The 16,730-nt window shown below is 41.4% G+C and overlaps 1 protein-coding gene across 9 annotated transcripts in view; it reads right to left on the reverse strand.

Moving 5' to 3' along the window:
* Positions 1 to 16,730, reverse strand: part of EPHA7 (EPH receptor A7) — a 184,640-nt gene that overhangs the window by 37,303 nt on the left and 130,607 nt on the right. The window lies entirely within an intron of this gene.

The following is a 16,730-nucleotide window of genomic DNA, read 5'->3' on the forward strand; positions in this document are numbered from 1 at the left end:
CATAATAGAAATTTAAATTAAAGTGCAAACAGCAGAAGATAGCATTGTTCAAGTTAGTGAAAAACTGGAAGTCATGGGGTTCAGAATGACAATTAAGCAAATGCACGCTAATTAAGGCCAGAAAATATGCTTTCAGATGAATCTCCAATGATAAATTAAAAGTCCAAATATTTATTGCACATGCTGCCGCAATAAACTAAAAGAAAAAAATCCAAAATAAGGCTATTCGGCAGACATCTTCTTTTGAGCTTTAGCACCAAGAATGATCAATCATTTATTTATATTTCATTTGTGGTGCTATCTGGAAAATCACAAAGAACTCCAATTATTTTTATTGTGAGCCACTGTGTCATTCTGGAATGCAACCCATGTCACAGTTCCTTTTTTTTTTTTTCCCCCTCCCAGAGGCTTCTCAGAACTGACAGTCTTCAACCTGTGTTATCCCAGCCTCAAGCTTTGCCACATCTTATCCAAAGGGACAGTCTTTCTCCCTGGCACTTTCTTTAGATAACTGAATGCTTAGTGTATTTTCATTCTAATTAGTGACATATACTCCTTTTCATAGCCAGGACTCTGGAATGTTGCAAACCAATTTGCTCTATCTAATTTGCCCTGCGGTGATTAACTAGTTGTCTTCCCTGTCTAAATGAGTAACTTCTAGCTGAATTTCAGTGGGGTCATTATGTCTCTTGTATTATACTCTTATCTCATGCTGTAAAATATTTTACGCTAATTTAATTCTCAGATGTCATATAGTATTAATGTTCTTTCTGATGGAGAAACAAATCTACAGAGGCGAGCCCAGCAGAGAGACCTCATGTTATCATTTGTGCTTATATCATGGTTCTCCCATTTCTTGGTTATTTGTCTAATTCTAAACTAGGGAAGCCTGATATGTCACTTCCTGGTAATCCAAAACTGCCTGGGTGGCATCAGATATAAACCACAAAGGACTCTTGTTCTCCCCTATCCTGAAGAGAAATCAATCAATAGTATTTACTGAGCACTCATTACGTACAGAACACTGCACTAACCACTTCCACTTGGGAGAGTATGTTGGAGTTGGTACACACAAGTAGGTTGATGTGAGCTACTGTTTAGCATTGGAACGAAGTCCGAGTACTTCTATGGGTTCTATGCTAATATACATTGCTCAATAAATATTTTCCCAAGTACTAGTTACTGCTTTGTACGTATTATTACTGTACAAAACCTTCTCCCTTAATGCATGGTTTCAGTATGCGACTTTGATAGAACACTAATGACGAACTGCAGAATGCACACACTTGTAGTAGTAATGCTAATTATGGTATTTATTAAACTCTCTAATGTACCGAGCACTGTGAAAAGTGATGGAGTAGTCACAGTACAATCAGATCACAAACAGCTCCTGACCCAATCTCGGGAGGAGGATGTCATCCTCGACTTTGCTCTCTCGTTCACCCCTCACATCCAATCCGTCACCAAAACCTGCCGGTCTCACCTCCGCAACATCGCCAAGATCCGCCCTTTCCTCTCCATCCAAACTGCTACCCTGCTGGTTCAATTTCTCATCCTATCCCGACTGGATTACTGCATCAGCCTCCTCTCTGATCTCCCATCCTCCTGTCTCTCCCCACTTCAATCTATACTTCACGCTGCTGCCCGGATCATCTTTGTGCAGAAACGCTCTGGGCATGTTACTTCCCTCCTCAAAAATCTCCAGTGGCTACCAATCAACCTATGCATCAGGCAAAAACTCCTCAATCTCGGCTTCAAGGCTCTCCATCACCTCGTCCCCTCCTACCTCACCTCCCTTATTTCCTTCTACAGCCCAGCCCGCACCCTCCGCTCCTCTGCCGCTAACCTCCTCACTGTGCCTCGTTCTCGCCTGTCCCCCCGTCGACCCCCGGCAATGTGAACTCACATCTCCTCCAAGAGGCCTTCCCTGATTCATTTCCGATCTCCCCCAACTTCCACGTCAGCACTCTCACCCCATCAAAGAACTCAAATACTTACTACAGTGCTCTGCATAATCAAAGAAATATAAGTACCATAAACTGACTGATGATGCACAAAAAATAATGGGCCTGATAGTTGGGACACCTGGGTGATAATCTCAACTCCTCCGCTTATCTGCTGTGTGAAAAGGGAAGTTACTTCACTTTTCTGTGCCTCAGTTTGGTCATTACTATATCGTAAATTCTTGAGGGCAGGAATCCTGTTTGGTAATTCTATTGCAATCTCCTAAAAGCTTTAATTTCGGTGCTTGCACACAGTTAGCACTCAAAAAATACCACTGAATAATTTACTGATAAATACATATTTCTTATCAAGAAAACAGAAGTACCTTGCAAGTAAAAGTGAGAAACTTAGAGGTAAAGATATGAAAGCACCATTTTTTTCAAAATCAATACTGAAGATATCAGAAAACACAAGGGCATCTTTCACTAGAGAAGAGACGGCAATGGTTAATCTAAGGAAAGTAAGCACAATTACTGCAGCAAGCCCATCATGTCTATAGAGACTTGTTTGACTATCTCCGAACAAAATACTGAAAGGCAGGGGCTCAAAGTGAAAGGAAATTCATAATCAAATGAAAATTCTCTTTGCCTAGAGAATATTCTTGTATTGTACTGTTTTCACGGCTCTAAATTTAACTAGCTGGAATGATTTTCAAAGAACCACACTATTCAGACTTTGAAATGAAAGACCTGTCTCTGAATGGGAAATCTGAATTCCATCATAAAGAAGGAACACAGCATCCTTTGCTTAGCTTTTTCACATTCTGTACTGTACGCTTAGCATATATTAAAGGCGCTGATTCCATCAAATGTATTTCAGTCATGAATGATTGGGGGTGTTCATATCTAGAGGTACGGATGGTGAGGCTTCAAAAGCGGTCCCTATTTTCTTGTCCCGCTGTCCAATGATCACCTTATAATTTCAGAAGAGATGATGCCTTCCTCCCCAATAAAGCAAAAGGAAAATCCACTCCTCTCCCTTCCTGCTGGAACCAGGTGCCTATCACTCTTTCCAATGGAACAATGCTGCAGGGGAGACAGTAATAGCTCCAGCCATTTGCAATGTCCCTTCTGAGACCAGTGTCTTGATGATGCATATATGAAGTGTAATAAACAGAGTGTGTTTCTGGCAAAATTCCCGGTTACATGAATCCACCGCTCCTTTGCCTTCAAAATGGGGCCCAAAAGAGCTACACATTGGAGTTTTCGGAGTGGAGCATGCACACTCTGAGCAGACTTTAACTGCTAGGTTATGAGGTCTTTGAATGCTGGGATCATTAGAGAAGGAGGGTGGCATGGTGGAGAAGGCACAGGTCTGAAACTCAGGAGACCTGGGTTCTAATCCTGGCTTTACCATGTTCCTACTGTGTGACGTTAAGTCATTAACTGAGTCTCAGTTTCCTCATCTGTAAAATGGGAATTAAATATCTGTTCTCCTTCCCCCATTTACTGCGAACCCAACATGCGACAGGGACTGAATTCCACCTGCATGTTCAGCCTCTACCCTGGGGCTTAGTACAGTGAGTGCAGTGAGCACTTCAAGAATACCACAATTATTATTATCATCATGCATCCTAATTCTGTTGGACTCTCCCAAGTGCTTGGTACAATGGTCTGCTCCCAGATGGTGCTCAAAAATACTACTGATTGATTAATCCCCAAAACAAGGTAGCTAGAAACAAGCATGGAACTGAGTGTCGAGAGACCTGGATTGTAATTCCGGCTCTGCCACTGCCCATTGTGTTCCTCTGGTAAAGTTGCTCCTCTAGACTTTAAATTCCTTGTGGAGAGGGAACGTGCTTACCACCTCTATTGTACTGTACTCTTCCAAGTGCTTGGTATAGTGCTCTGCCCACAGTAAATGCTCAATAAATAACATTGACTACTCTATGCCTCATTTCTTTATTGATAAAATACTTGATTTTTCCTGTTTAGACTGTAAACCCTGAGTGGGACAAATTCAGATTCTTGTATCTAATCCAGAGCTACTAATGCTTAATGAATACTATTACAAGTATTATTATCTACTCCACAGAGGAAGCCTGGGAGTAATATTCTTCCACTATATAAGTCGACAAGAAACTATTCCTTGGGGATTGATTGAGGAAAAAGAAGTTTCAGAACAAGCAAATGATGTGATTAGTTACTGATACAATTACAGAAGAGTTCCATTATCTAGAAGCACGGAAGCAAGCCACTTGAAGACCTGAAACAATGCGCAGTGGGATATTTTTCAAGGGCCCAGATGCATTATGAAAATATGATTTGGGTTCCTCAAGGAGCAACTGCAGCAAATAAAAAAAGCAGTGGAGAAAGAACCGTGCTCCAGAGACAGAAGCAAATTCTACTACTGACATCTGATTAACAATGATGTGAATACAGTCAACCCAGTTTTAATTTAGACTGACACAACTTTGGGTTGTCTTAAGGATCTTTTTCAGGAACATCAATACATGCCATAGACTCTAACAGAATAAGCACTTAACAAATAACACAATTATTAATTATTATTATTATTGTAAACTAGGATGTGACATGTCAAACAAAAAATCAGTTCAATGGATTTAAACTGTCACTTAGCAACATGTTGGTGTGTTTTGATACACACACATTGTTTCAATAGAGAGTCAATGTAAAAGAAGAACCTTAATAACCTACTTACTTTGGGAAATTTTGAATTGGGCCCTACATTTTGAAGAGACTTACACAAAGAATATGTATTGAGAAGTAGCACAGCCTAGTGGATAGATCTGGGGCCTGAGAGTCAGAAGGACCTGGGTTCTAATTCTGACTCTGCCATTTGTCTGCTGTGTGACCTTGGACAAGTCATTTAACTTCTCTGTGTCTCAGTTACTGAGGCTGTAAAATGGGAATTAAGACTGAGAGCCCCATGTAGGGCAGAGACTGTGTCCAACGTAATTAGCTTCCATCTGACCCAACACTTGGTAAAATGCCTGGCACGTTGTAAGCACATAACAAATATGATAAAAACCAACACAAAAATAAAATAATAAGCCATATTCAATTGGGTAACTAATAGGAAGTTTAGAACATGTGCCTGGGCTGCTTAAAGGGTCATCTAATTCATCATTTGAATCAATAATTTAGACTTTGAATAGCGTACGTTTGCATTCAGGCTACTTTGCTCTAAATTGTGCTTTCCAGGCCAAGACGCCGAAACAGTCACTATGACAACTTAAAGCCATTCTTCCTGCTGAAACCTTTTAGAACATCTCTATCACTTTAAACTGTCTGTAGGCCTAGTAATATGAATACATTACAAGCCAGGGGGTAGAAGCAATCAAGATGTCCAATTCAGACACCAGATATTTTAGGGATGTTCTCAGGAGAGCACATCCTTTGCTACCTAGGGTAAGGCAAAACCCCACTGGTATTTCTCCCCTTAATTCAGGGGAATTAAAGAAAAGAAAGAGAAGAGAATATTCATCAGAAGAAGAATCTAGATTGGACAAAAACTGGAGGATTAGTTATATCGTGAAGAACAGAATTTGATTTAGATGTATGAGAAGATCATCATCATCATCATCAATCATATTTATTGAGCGCTTACTATGTGCAGAGCACTGTACTAAGCGCTTGGGAAGTACAAATTGGCAACATATATCAACATTCTAGCGGCAGCTCTGTCATTTTCCTGCCATGTGACCTCGAGCAAGTCGCTTAGCCTCTTTTGGCCTCAATTTCCTCTTCTGTAAAATGGGGACAAGATGCCTGTTCCCCCTCCCTCTTTGATTGTTAGCCTCCACTATGTGTAATAAGGATTATGCCTGATCTATCTAGAATCTACCCCAAAACTTAATTTTACGATCGGCAAATAGTAAGCACTAAATGAAGAACACAATTATTATTACCACTAGGTCACAAGAGAAAAGGAGGAGGAGGAGGAAGAAGAGAAAGAACAGAAATAGAGGGCAGAGGGGAAGAAAGAAAAAGGTGGAAGGGGGAGGATGGGTGAAGGAAGAAAATGAAGACGAGGAGAATAAGGATGCATACGCTTAAGAGGAGAAGTAAGAGGAAGAACTAAAGAAGGAAAGAGGCTCCAGAACTCGAAAGCAACTCAGGAATCCCTGTGTTTTCTCCAAAAATCAGAGATTTGGCTTCAACCCATCAGGCCCTGGGGTTACATGCTGCAGTCTCCAGCTTCAGGGTCCTGGCCCACAGCCCAGTCTGCTCCTAGGCAGCAATCCTGTTCTACACCTCAAGCATGAGAAGGTAAGGCATACAAAATACCCCAGCTGGTGAAGCCCAGTTTCTTCTGTGAGATGACGCCCGCAATCATAATACAGCTGATCACTTTGGAGCATTTGCAGGCTTTTAAAAATTAATTCCATATGAAACAGAAGTGTTTGATACCCACTCAACAGCAGTATAAAATCTAGGGTGGCAATTCATCCAATTTTATACAGGGCAGTCTGACTTACAGCTGGCCTGTCCATGTCTGGTATGAATATGCCACCACATATTTTACGTCTGGTATTTTTACTGCTGCCCTTGTCTATGGAGAACTAGGAAGAGAATGCAATGTCTAATAATAATAATAATTATTTGGTACTGGCCATGGTGAAAGGGAAGGGGAGTCAGGGGTTCCCCTAGAAAAATGTCCTAGGTTTTGGGATTTACACTTTGTACATATCTATAAATGGTATATTTTTATATTTATGTCTGTCTCCTCCTCTAGACTGTAAGCTCATTTTGAGCTGGGCCATTTCTACCAACTCCATTGTTTTGTACTCTCCCAAGCTCTTAATACAGAGCTCCGCACACGGTAAATGCCCAATAAATACCATTCAGGATTATCTGATCTGATTGTATTGTAGGTCTGTAATTTATTTATTTCTATTAATGTCTGTGTCTGCCTCTAGACCTTAGTAAGCTTGTTGTGGCCAGGGAATGTGCCTGTTTTTTGTTATATTATACTCACCCAAGAGTTTAGCACAGTGTCTACCAATAGTAAGCGCCCACTAAATAGGACTGAATGAATGAATACCTCTAGCACTGAGCACAGTGCTTGTCACATAGCATGCACTTAAAAATGCCATTAGTTTTTTAATTACTATTGTATGACAGGATGGGCACTGAAAAGCATTAGAAAATACTAGCTGCCCCTTTTACCACTCCAGAAACAACTTAAGTAACACGTACAGGGAAGCAGTATGGCTTAGTGGAAAGAGAATGGGCTCAGGAGTCAGAGGTCATGAGTTCTAATCCTGACTCCGCCGCTTGTCAACTGTGAGACTTTGGGCAAACACTTAACTTCTCAGTGCCTCAGTTACTTCATCTGGAAAATGGGGATTAAGGCTGTGAGCCCCACCTAGGACAACTTGATAACTTTATAACCCCAGTGCTTAAAACAGTGCTTGACACATGGTAAGCGCTTATCAAATACCCTCATTATAAATAAGTAACCTAAGGCACACATTAAACAACCTAAGTAGCCTAGGTAATATCTTCCTCAAATATGGAGGGCAACTATATAAGTAAAGTAGTCCTGTTGTTTCCACACTGGTCAGTAACCGCTGGTAATAATAATAATAATAATAATAATAATAATGGTATTTATTAAGCACTTACTATGTGCAAAGCACTGTTCTAAGCACTGGGGAGGTTACAAAGTGATCAGGTTGTCCCGGGGGGGCTCACGGTCTTAATCCCCATTTTACAAATGAGGTGACTGAGGCCCAGAGAAGTGAAGTGACTTGCCCAAAGTCACACAGCTGACAATTGGCAGAGCCGGGATTTGAACCCATCACCTCTGATTTCAAAGCCCGTGCTCTTTCCACTGAGCCACGCTGCTTCTCTAGTTTTCCCTAGTGCCATCAGTGGCCACCCTAGTCACATAATAATCATAAAAATAGTAGTGGCATTTGTTAAATGCTTACATGTGCCAAGAACTATGCTAGTGCTGGGGGTAGATATCATACAATTTGCTTGGATCAGATCATCATCAACTGTATTTACTGAGCTATTACTGTGTGCAGAGCACTGTACTAAGCACTTGGGAGAGTACAGTACAATACAGTTGGTAGAAATGTTCCCTGCCCAAAATGAGTTTACAGTTTGGGGGGTGGGGGGAGATAGTCATAAAGAGAAAAAAATACATACAATTTACAGATATTCATTCTATCATTCAGTCAATTGTATTTATTGTGTGCTTACTGTGTGCAGAGTACTGTACTAAGCACTTGGAAAGTACAAATGTACAGATGCAGTCTCTGTCCCACAAGTGGGACACATTCTAAGGGGGAGGAAGAGAAGATGAGGAAACTGAGGTACCGAGAAGTGAAGTGATATACCGAAAGTCACCCCACAGGCCAGTGACACAGCTGAGATTAGAACCCAGACCTCCTGATTCCCAGGCATGTGCTCTTTCCACTATGCCATGCTGCACCTGGAGGGGTTCTGCCAGGGGATGATCCATTCATTCAATTGTATTTATTAAGCTCTTACTGTGTGCAGAGCACTGTACTAAGCACTTGAGAAAGTACAATACAGCAATCCCCGCCCAAAATGAGCACTGCCCATATCTATACCTACTCTCCTACAGCCTCAGTTACTGAATCTGCCCATGAGTTGAAGGATAACAATAATAATAATAATGATGGTATTTGTTAAGCGCTTACTATGTGCAGAGCGCTGTTCTAAGCGCTGGGGAGGTTACAAGGTGATCAGGTTGTCCCACGGAGGGCTCATAGTTTTAATCCCCATTTTCCAGATGCGGTAACTGAGGCACAGAGAAGTGAAGTGACTTGCCCAAAGTTGACGGAGCCAGGATTTGAACCCATGACCTCTGACTCCAAAGCCTGTGCTCTTTCCACTGAGCCATGCGGCTTCTCCAGGATAGAGAAGCAGCGTTGCCTAGTGGATAGAGCATGGGCCTTGGGGTCCCAGCTCCATCACTCGCCTGCAAGGTGACCTTGGGTAAGCAGTCACTTCACTTCTCTGTGCCTCATTTACCTCATCTGAAAATGGGGATTAAGACTGGGAGCCCCAAGTAGGGCAGAGACTGTGTCCAACCTGATCAGCTTGTGCCTAGTGCCCAGTGCCTAGTATAGTGTCTGGCACCTTGTGAGCTCTTAACAAATGCCACTCAAAAAAAAAAAAAAAGGAAGAGGAGAGGAAATTTTCGTCAAGAGCAGGATTCAGGTTAGCAGCACAAGTCAGACCCTCAGAGAATAGCATCGGAATTGGAAACGGATGAATAAATTGGGGAGCTGGACAGAAATAACTTCATTCCCATAGCCCACGTGCAGAGTGCTTAAATTTGGAAGGAAAATGCAAACCACAAAAATCCAACCTGGGAAATGATTGCTTAGTCTCACAGCGGAAAAAGAGCTGGGGAAAACAGTGACGGAAAGTTGACTATCAACTGGATAGTTAACAGTGGTTTCTCCTAAAGTTAATAAGGGATGTATTCGAAGAGTCTAACATACACAGAGTGCACAGTAACCTTCTTTTACTGACCATTAATCATGTCCTTACCAGAATGCTGTACTGTTTGGGAAGCCAAGTCTTAAGACATATGTAGTGAAATCCAAGAGGGCCAGGGAAGGAAAACAATGAAAATGATTATGGGCTTGAAAATTGAATTTTTAATGAACAGGTAAGTGATTCTGGATCATTAGGCTACAGAAGAGGATGTTGCCCAGCTGTTCATCATCTCCACCGAGGATACAGAAGCTTATAACTTGGGGTATTATATGCAAGTCTATTGTACGTAAAGAAGCAGCGTACCCTTGTGGAAAGAGCATGGGATTGGGAGTCAGAGGACCTGGGTTCCAATCCTGGCTTCACCACGTATTTGCTGTGTGACTCTGGGCAACAGACTTCACTTCTCTGTGCTTCATTTCCCTCATCTGTAAATCCTACTACCTCCTACTTAGACTGTGATCCTCATGTGGGGCAGAGACTGTTTCAAACCTGATTAACTTGTACCTAGCCCAGCACTTGGGGCAATGCTTGGCACATAATAAGGGCTTAGCTAGTAATATTACTATCATTATTAATATTATTATTTGAAACCTAAAGAATGACCATTTGTTATAGGGATAAATTATTCATTCATTCATTCAACTGTATTTACTGAGCACTTACTGTGTGCAAAGTACCGTACAAAGTGCTTGGGAGAGTACAACAATAAATAGATGTTACAGTATACTGTATGTAGTAAGTGCTCAATAAATATCACTGATTGAAGGGGAGGTGAATGGATGGGATTCTTTTTGCCTTGCAAAGTTTAAGGTTAGTAGAGTCTCAAAAAAAGTCTGGGATGTTTGTTTTGAGGAGGGGGATAATAATGATAACACTAATTGTATGTGCTAAGCACTTATTTCATCAAGCACTGTACTAGGCGATGGGGTAGATACATTGAAAATAAATGAGAACTAGTCCATTTCCACGAGGCAAAAAAAAAACAGTTCAAGTGGGAGGGAAAACAGGTAACTGAATACTGATTACACAGATGAAAACTCTGAGGCATAGGGAAGTTTTAGGTGACTTGCCCAAGGTCACAAAGCAAGCCAGTGGCAGAACTGTATTAGAACCCAGATCTCCTTTCTCCCAGGCCTGTGTTCTTTCCATTAGACTACGTTTAACACCAAAATAATAGACTTTGTTGGGTTTTTTGTGCACTTTAGCTTTTTTTAGTACAGTGCTTTCCTTACAGTTGGAGCTCAAATACCATTTCTAATCCTTATTCTAGGAAATGTGAAATCACATCTGCTTCAGGAGGTCTTCCCTGATTAATTTCTGATCTCCTCCACTGCCACATCAGCACTTTCACTCCACCATAAGTTTCTAAACCTCCTGTAGCACTTATGAACCTATCATATATATATATACACAGCAGATTTTACTTCCTATCTAATTTTCTTTAGTGTCTGCCTCCTCCTCTTGACTGTCAGGTCCTCGAGGGCAGGGATCATGTCTCCCAATTCTACCGTATTTTCCCAGATGCTTAGTCCAGGTGCCCAATAAACTCTATTGGTTGGACTGATTAAGAGGCAGGACCCCCTTCCATATTCTATGCAGCTTTTTTTTTTTTTCCTGCTTTAATACTTTACTTCAAGGAGCTGTATTTCTGTTTAGCATCTGCCTCATTCTGCACTTCCAGGATCACTGAATAGTATCTTAGTTTGGCTCTTTAAAATTTGTGATTATCACATCTCCCAGTTTCTTTGGAGAATATATACAACTTGCAACAGCAACTAGCTGTAGCTCACCCCTAACACCTCTGCAGAAATTCCCATTCTGACATTCTCAGAGTTAGACTGAAACCAACTCCTCCCCTCCCCTCCAATCCTCTCCCCCTGACACACAAACACACACATGTGCTACAAACACAAACTCATACTTAGTAGTCCCAGCTCCGCCTGTTATGTGACCTTGGGCAAATAACAATTTCTCTGTGCCCTAAATTCCTCTCCTGTAAAATACATATTAAAGCTTTGCTTTCTCTCCCACTGCTGGGAGAGAGACATGTCTGATCTTATTATCCTGTATATATCCCAGTGTTTAGCAGAATGCTGGACATATAATAAGCACTTAAAAATAACATCAGCATCCTCATCATCCCATGAAGCCAGTTTTATCGAGTCGCCCTACCCAGTGAGATAGACTGCTAATCGGAATTTCCATCTGTATCACCTAAGAAGAGCACTTATCCAGGCCTGAGTTTTGAATCTATATCTACAGACTACCTAAAATAGCCTATTGGTCAACTACCATTCGATTTCTGGTTTTCCTTTACCGCTTCCAAAACTGTGTCAGTGTGGAAGCACCTTATTTGACAACTAATAGTGGCCAGACACAACGACCACCTACCTGCTCTCTACTCTCAGAGTTTAATACTCTCAACTGGTCTTCTTTTACCACCTACGGGACAAAGGTCGCCATGGGTTTGCACTCATTCATTTCCACATTATTCTGGGTTCAGTCATAACTGTTTCATTCTCTTCCTACCCCAGGTTAGCAGACCTCTAATGCTGACACAATTCCACCATAAACAATTTTAAGAGCAACACAAGCCTATTAATCACTATGGAAATATATCTCTGTATACACGGTTCAGATCATTAGATATTCAGCAGCTTTTATTGAGACTGTAAGCTCATTGTGGATACCAACTCTGCTGTGTTGTCAGTGCTCTGCACACAGTTAAGTGCTCCATACTATCACTGATGGTGATGAGTGCTTATCGTATGCATGGCGCTGAACTAAGTCGTTGAAAGAATACAATTATATTCATGGAATTAATGACAGTATAATTTGAAGAGCCAATCCCTGTCTTCAAGGAGTCTTTTAGAATACATAGCTGTGAACTGAATTAGGATTTGTCCCTGGCACTGGGAAGGCACTTCAGAATTGTTCTTTATTTCCCTAAAGCTATTTCCTTCATCCTTTCCTTTTGATGTAGGTGGAAATAGTGGCTTCAAATGGAATCAGTCCACCACTGTATGGCTCCCATCAGACTCACAGGATCACCTGCTAAAGGACTGAAATATTTTGTCCATTTTCCTCTTTCTCATACCTCTTAACCACACTATCAGTGAAGCATTCTTTTTGAGACCGAACTGAACCAACATAACCACCAGACTATAGTACTATATCTTGTCCAAGATGTTTTCTCATCAGTTCCATTTTTATTTTCAGTACAGCCACTATTCCACACAACTGGTTCAATTCTGAAACCATGGATATATCTTTTTCCCTTGTGTTCGATGTGGGCCTGACTTTAGAATGTGTGCCTGTTTTGTTTCAAGATGACAAACAAGGTGAGTCTCACTATTCGCGGATTTCAAGCACGATGGGCTCAGTGACAGACCACATCTATTACATTACTACTCCATCCTGTGAACAATCAGAAATGTCAACGGACTGGTTAATCCATTTACAATACTCTATAGGTGCGGTGGAGACACTCTGTTTCCATCCTTATTTGTTGAGAGTTTTCCAATGTCCTAAAGCAGAAACTTGATACAACATGCCCTAAAAGCTAAGAATGTGCAGCTTTAATAAAGGTCCAATTAGTCCCCTAGAGTGGCTAATGCTCAAGTAGAACTTCTGATTCTCTAATTACACTTTTTGTGGTATTTGTTAAGCGCTTCTATGTGCCGAACACTGTACTGACCACTGGGGTAAATACAAGATTAACAGGTTGGACACAGTCCCTGCTCCCTTTGAGGCTCACAGTCTAAGGGAGAGGGCAAACAGGTATGAAACCCCCATTTTACAAATGAAGAAACTGAAGTATAGTGAAGGTAAGTGACTTGCCTAAGGTCACATAGCAGGCAAGTGGCAGAGCCAGGATTAGAACCAAGTTCTTCTGATTCCCAGGGCCAGGCTCTTTCCACTAGGCTACAGTTTTTTTTTCAATCGTATTTACTGAGCGCTTACTGTGTGCAGAGCACTGTACTAAGTGCTTGGGAAGAACAAGTTGGCAACATATAGAGACGGTCCCTACCCAACAGCGGGCTCACAGTCTAGAAGTTTTCCCATCATGATTTCATTTTCTTCTGGACAGGAGGAATTCCAGAACCAGATAAATACATGAACAAATAGAAAAGAAAGAATACCCAAGACATGATATAAAGTTTTATGCTGCAAGCTTATTTAAAAAAAAATCCCCACTAAAGCAACTTCAAAGCCAAAAATTAACATGTGTTTGTGTCTGGCCTATTTTATTATTCCACTGCTTACTCCTTGTTCTCACTCTCCCTCCTGCCTGAACTCCCTCCATATCGAACAGACCACCAACCTCCTCTATCATCAAAGCCCTATTAAAAGCATATCTGTTCCAGGAAGTCCACCCTGTCTAATCTCCCATCTTCCCACCCAATACTTCCTCCTATATGCATTTAGGTTTGGACCATCTAGGCACTTTGATACTCACTTCCCTACCCCCACAGCACCTTTGTACATATCCTTATAGTCTGCTGCTTTCCCTACCTGTAATTTATTTTAATGTCTTTCTCTTCCATTAGCCTGTAAACTCCTCAAAAGCAGGATTATTCATCTACTACCTCTATGGTACTCTCCCAAGCTTTTAGTACAGTGCTCCGCACTCAAATACCACTGGGTATTATAGTGTTTGGCACTTACTAAGTGCTTAACAAATACTGCCATTATTATTACTATGATTATTATTATTTAATAATAATAATAATAACGACAGCATTTATTAAGCGCTATGTGCCAAGCACTGTTCTAAGCGCTGGGGAGGTTACAAGGTGATCAGGGTGTCCCATGGGGGGCTCACAGTCTTAATCCCCATTTTACAGATGAGGGAACTGAGGCCCAGAGAAGTTAAGTGACTTACTCAAAGTCACACAGCTGACAATTGGCAGAGCTGGGATTTGAACCCATGACCTCTGACTGCAAAGCCCGGGCTCTTTCCACTGAGCCACACTGCTTCTATTTTTAACACGGCCGTCAAAGGTCCTATGGAATTCACAATTGGTGGTATGGGTCCATATTTAGCCAGCCCTCCAATTCCTATTCATTCATTCAATCGTATTTATTGAGCGTTTACTGTGTGCAGAGCACTGTACTAGGCGCTTGGGAAGTACAAATCGGCAACCTATAGAGACGGTCCCTACCCAACAACGGGTTCATAGGAATGGTTCAGAAAAGGTGCTCTATTCTATTTTCATGGGCACAGGGTACAAGAGATTTTCAATGTGAGCATCACAGCTCTGAATACATTCTCTCTGCCATTAGTTTCACTGCCGAAATGAAGGACAACCCTAGAAATGAACAGTTCTTTTGCAAATAATTACTTCACCTATTCATCTGCTAAACCTTCTTCCTGAAAATCACTTCAGAATACCATGAAAGCAAACCAAAAGCTTCCATAAATATAATTCATTAAAATCGACGTGTTTTCAGCTCCTCTCTAAGAGGTAACAGCAGTTACTCATTCCATCCCAATTTTTTATTGGCTTTTACATCAAAAGTTCTCTTGCTACAGACCAGAGTTGTTGATTAATTTATACATGAAGAATGAACTGTTTTTATCCGAAGTGCTACATTCCTTACCTTAATTTCATACATTTTCCTCCAGTCAAATGAAACAATCTATCGGTCAGGCATATGTCAGGACAGTGGTCCACCAGCCCAGCTTTTTCTCCCCAAATGGCTATTATCAGGGGCCTGGAAGAAGGTCTTCATGATCAACTGCTTTTCCCCTACTCCCTCTTCCTTCTGCATCACCCGTGGACTTAGATCTGTACCCTTCTAGCATTTGATATTCATCCCACTCTCAGCCCCACAGCACATACATACATACCCATCATATATTTAATAGTAACAATGATAATTATGGTATTTGTTTAGCTCTTACTATGTGCCATGCACTGATTTAAGCGCCCGGGTGGATACAAGCAAATAGGGCTGGACACAGTCTCTGTGCCACTTGGGGCTCACAGTTTCAATCCCCATTTTACAAATGAGATAACTGAGGCCCAGAGAAGTGGAGTGACTTGCCCAAGGTCGCACAGTAGGATTAGAACCCATGACCTTCTCACTCCCAGGCCTTTGCTCTACCCACTATGCGATGCTATTTATTTATATTAATGTCTGTTTTCCCCTCTAGACTGTAAGCCCCTGGCAGGCAGGAAGCTGGTCTACCAACTCTGCTGTATTAAGCTTTCCTAAGCACTCAGTACAGTGCTGTGCAACACAGTAATAAATACCACTGATTGACTGAATGATTGATCACAGGTTGGGGCATCCACCCACAAAGAAACAGATGGACCTGCTCAAACCTATCCCATAACCCGACCTACAAACCTATTGTCTGTGAATCTATCCAGGAATAAATTTATAGGCCATCTCACACAATAATATTTATGTCTAAAATTCATTTTACCTTTTGGCCAAAAACAGCTTTCTCAATGCACTCCCTGGTAGATTTTTGGCCCATTCCACCAAAGGTGAGTGACAGAAATACATTTTTGTGGGATGACACAGACTTTCACTGCAAGCACTTCACATTTGTACAATATGCTGCAAGAAAACGATTGGATCCAGTCCTGCTAAAAAAAACACAAAAGGAATCCAGAATTCTTGCTAGGGGTCAGATCGATAACCCTTCCGTCTCTGCTCTAGCAGCAGTAGTGAAAGTTTTTCCGTGCCCTGTGTCAAATCCTCATTACCCTATCGCAGAGGGACTCCCTTGCTTCTGCAGGCGCTCTTTTTCACGGTTCATTTCTGTTGCAAAATCCTGACAACAATCCTCAATTATTGAAAACTTTCCTTTGGGCTCAAGGCAATCAGATTCCAGCAGCTTCTGGTTAATGATTCAGTTAGGTGGACAAAACAAGAAGTGTCTCTCCTGCCCTGGCCGCTCATATAGAACCTGTATATCTACCCACACAGCAATTACTTAGTCGTATGTCAGATATATTTGTTTCCTGAGATCGGAAGCATTGAGTAGATTATGAGGCTCTTTCATTACATTTCAAACAATATCACCTCACTGAAAGCCAAAGAGAGGTTATTCAATTGGTTTAGTTTCCTAGCATCTTAAGATGACTGATGTGGCAAGAAATACAATAAGTGATTTATTAAGAGCGACACCAACCTCAGAGTTAGTACTGACCCATTCCTCCATCCCAGTGTGCAAGAAAATGTGGTAGCGATAGAACCATCCTCTAAATAAGACTTAAAATCTAGGTCCTGGCAGGCTTTGTTTAACAGGCTCAGCACATC

Source organism: Tachyglossus aculeatus, chromosome 19, assembly GCF_015852505.1.
Source record: "Tachyglossus aculeatus isolate mTacAcu1 chromosome 19, mTacAcu1.pri, whole genome shotgun sequence".
Lineage (NCBI taxonomy): Eukaryota > Metazoa > Chordata > Mammalia > Monotremata > Tachyglossidae > Tachyglossus > Tachyglossus aculeatus.